This window comes from Uloborus diversus, chromosome 4 (genome assembly GCF_026930045.1).
Source record: "Uloborus diversus isolate 005 chromosome 4, Udiv.v.3.1, whole genome shotgun sequence".
Lineage (NCBI taxonomy): Eukaryota > Metazoa > Arthropoda > Arachnida > Araneae > Uloboridae > Uloborus > Uloborus diversus.
The window spans coordinates 57,815,345-57,819,741 of record NC_072734.1 but is presented as its reverse complement, the minus strand read 5'-3'; positions in this window follow the sequence as shown (position 1 = coordinate 57,819,741).

Genomic DNA, 4,397 nt, shown 5'->3' with positions numbered 1-4,397 from the left:
CTCTATTTCTGCAATTCAATCCATGGCTGTTTGTATTCAGAAAATTTTGGGCTGACAGCACATTTTTTAATTGAAAAATTATTTTTAAAAAAAAGACAGAAAAACTTATCCATTCCCCCAATTATTTTTGCATGCATATTTGAAGATTTGTTGTGGGGGGGGGGGAGGGGTAAGCTTCTTGTAGTTTCCGAAAATTTCACACTGTCTTCAGAAAATTTTACTTGAGTACACTATCACCCCTGATTCAGATTAACGCCCCCTTGAAATTTTTCGGCACCCCCTAGGGGAGTGTAGAAAGGATTCCCGGGGTTGAGAACCCCTGATTTAAACAAAACTAAGAGAAAATAATTTTCCAATGATGGCATAGTCAGAAAAAATATTTCGTAGAGAGATGAGGTTAATTTTAGTCCATTTCTGCTGTCAAAAATGCAAACATTTTGAAGTTATTTTTTTTGGGGGGGGGGGGGGGGTATCCCAAATTCTACCTGGCTACACGTCAGTTTTTCTGGAATCATTAAAGTCTAAAATTACAAATGACATCGCCAAATCAGAAGCCATTGTGTAACCTTTTAAATGATTTCTTACATTCATAAATTTGTTCATTTTCCACAATAGCTTGGGTTGCTCCGTGGTGCTTACATGTTTACGTATAATAACACGTCTTCTGCTAGCTAGGCGTTCCTGTAAAGAAAAAAGAAAAAACAAAACCTTTTGTAAATACAAGTTGTCATATCCAGTGCAAAACGAAATGAATGCAGTCAGCCATTCTACATCATGAATGCCTGCAGGGGCGGACTGGATCCCCCAAAAGGGTGGCAACCTTAATCACCAAAGGGCACAAATAAAAAGAAAAAAAATTAATTCTAATTTGAATTCCGAAACTTTGAATTCAAATTATGTTTTTCGCAATCACGAGTTGCGACAAGACTCTACTGGTTAGAGTTATTGTTTCTAGAAATGGCTCCCCCGCCCAAGCATGTCCCTCCTCCTGGGTGCTTACGTGTATATAGTTGTGTGCGTGTGTGTGTAGGCTTACGTGTGTGCACGTAGGCGTGTGTATGTGTGTAAAGGCGTGTGCGCGTAGGGGAGTGTGTATGAGCATGCGTGTGTAGGACATGGACGCTACCGCCCAGCAAAAGTGGATTCCGGGGGACAGTGCTCAGGACCAGCCGCCGGTGGACGGTGGTGCTGCAGGCCTGGTCCAGGCTGAAAAAGGAACCGGAACATCAAGGACTGTCAAGTGAGAACAATAAGCAATTGTGATTGCTCAAAAAAAGACACACGTTTGAGAGCACAAATAAACAAAATCAAAAATTTTTTTTTTGGGGGGGGGGGGATTGAACTTTTGACAGCTTGAATTCAAATTAGATGCAATCACCCAGGTTTGATCCCGCTCTCAGAGGTCAATACAGTGGCATTCACGGAGTTTTATGCTTAAGTTAAACCTTGAATGAACGTTAACGATTTGTAACCTTATCCACAAAAATTTGTCCTTTTAATAAGGCACAAAATAAGAAAGAATGCGCACAGATTTGAGAATGCAAAAAAAGAGAAAGCAAGGCGGGCTATAGTCCGCCCTCGAATGGTACAGTATGCTCGGCGGATCTTTTCAACTTTATTGTATGCAAATACATGCACATAACTAAGTTCACACTCCTAACATAGCTGTTTCCTTGTACACTAGATTTAATGGTTACATTTTTCTTGAAAGATATTTTTCAAAATTTTCTTCAATCTGGCTAGACAAGAGTTGAACGACCTTGATAAGGCCGAGACTGCTCAGACACCTATGCTAGTGACTCCTGAATTTTGATGCCTTCTCTCGAACTCTATAATAAAAATACTATCTCCTGAATATTCATCAAAACAACGCAATTCACTGAAAAAGGTTTTTTTAGTGATACTTATGTCGGGAAAAATCCCTATAGCAAAAAACCCCGATCTAAAAAATGAAACTTGTTCACACACGAGTGTGAAAATTGTTTTTGTCCGATCATTTTTGAAACATGGCTAATTCGTTTTTCTCCTTTTTAAAATCTTTTTATTTCGCTAAAAATGTGGCAAAATGTTCGCACATTTTCTATGGACTTACTATATTTTTTCCCAGGGGTGCCCATCCCCCCCCCCAAGCTCAATGGCGCAAATTCCCTCCCCCCCCCAAAGAAAAATTTTCTCGCTTTCGAATCGGGTTAAACAAATTTTGAAAGTATCTAATTTCCAGTCGAATTACGGGGGGGGGGGGGGGGGGGGTAGCGCTAACAAATACCATTTGAACTTAAATATTGTTGGATTTTTCCGCCTCGCCTTCCCAAAATTTGCAACGTGGACCTTGAGTAAACAAGTTTTGGAGATCCCTGAGTTTTGCTGCTCCTTTTTTTTTTCAAAGGTATGAATAATTACAGGGAGAATGTATTCAACTTTCTGTTTAGGGATGGAGTGATTACTAGGTGTATGCAATATGAACCTTGAAACAGAAATATAATAGTCAGTTAGCTAGAGAGTACGGGGGGGGGGGTCCTCCCCCCGAAAAATTTTAGAAAATGTATTTTTAAAATCAGTTTTAGACGATTTCTGGTGATGTTTTGGGGTTAAAAGGTTTGATGGCCTCTTTCCGGTAATTTTTCAATATTGAAACTTCAAAAACGCAATTATAAATAGTCTACCGGGGCTCTCCTCCGATCAAGTTTTCAAAATTGTAGTCTAAAAACGCAGTTTTTGACTATCTGTGGTAATGTTAGGGAAAAAAGAGATTCGGGGGCTCGCCCCCTGAAAATTTTCGTGATAAAAGTGTTTAAAACCGTATTTTAGACTATCTATGGTTAGGGGATAGGCAGTTTTCTGAAATTGATCCTCTAAAATTAGAATTGTAGCCGACCTTTGTGACGTTAAGAAAAAGAGTTTTCGGAAGCTCCCCCGGAATTTTCTCGAAATTGAAGCCCTAAAATGAAATTTAAGACGATCTTTAACAATGTTGACGAAAGTGGCGCTCCACTTAAATTTTCGAACCTGTAGCTTTACGTAAAAACGCAGTTTTGATAGATCTTGATCAGGGCCGTCGCTAGGTCAAAAAACTGGGAGGGGGGGGTACGCATTTGGCTGCCCCTTAATTGTTTAAAACGCATGTTCCAATATGCAGAGAGAGAGAGAGAGATTTAGCTTCTGGTTTAGCAGGGATAGTCATTTTACTAGACCTCAATACAAGCAATATAAATTTAATTGTAAGGAGAATATTCAATCAGAAATAGGGGGTGTCGAAGTGCTACCTCCTGGAATTTTTTCGAAATAGAAGATATAAAAACGCAGCTTTAGAATATATTTTAAGTTGGAGAGGAAGTAAGTAGAGAGGAGGTCTAATATATCCAATAATTTTTACAGAAATTTTGGTTCCCAAAACACAATCGTACGTTATATTTGATTATGAGAGGAGGTCCGGGGGTTCTCCCCCGGCAATTTTTCAAGATTTTTAGTTGGAAAACTCGGATTTAGACGATCTATGGTGATGTTACAGGAGGAAGAGACTCGAAGTCATCCCCTGATAAATTTTCAAACTCCAAGCACGTAGTTGTGAATTATTTCTGATTGCGACAGGTAAAGGGGGGTCTGGGGCTTTCCCCCGGGAAAAATGTGAAAATTGCAATTCGAAAAATGCAGTTTTAGACGATTTATAGTGATATTGGGGAGAATAGAGATGCGAACGCCATCCCTCCAAAAGTTTTTGAAAATGAAAGCTTTAAAATGTGGTTGCTGACTTGTTTGTTAAAATGGAGTGCACCGCCAGTTTCTTGAAACTAAAGCTCCGAAAACGTAATTTAAGCTTTACCGAACTTATTTCACTTACTTCACTGAAGGAGGAGGGGGGGGGGGGGAGTATTGAAGAGGCTCGCGCACAGAAATGTTTCGAAATTGAAGCACTAAAAACGAGATTTAAGACGTTTTTTCGGTGATGTTGGCGAGAGAGAGAGAGAGAGGGGAGCATTCTCTCGAAAAATTTCCGATCTGTAGAAAACGCTGGTTTGGAAGATTTTTGATAAGCTAATGTTAATGGGTGGAGAGATTCGAACTCCCCTGAAAAATTTTCAAAATTGAAATTTAACTAACGCAATCGTAGGCGATTTTAAATACTGTTAGAGGAGTGGGGGGGGGGGGGGTTGGGAGATCTGCCTCGAAAAATTTTCTGAAGCCTTAACAATAAAATTTTTGAGGATCTTTAGTAATATTAGGAGGAGGTCAGGTTCGAAAGACCTCAGGGAGTTTTTTTTTTTTTTTAATTAAAGTCCAAAAGACGAAATTTATTCGGCAGTGAATGATGATGATTGATTAGCCTGACCAGCTTTGGGGACGTAAAAAGAAGGAATTGGAGTTGTCCACCTCAGTTTGGCTAATTCCCTGTCTTCATT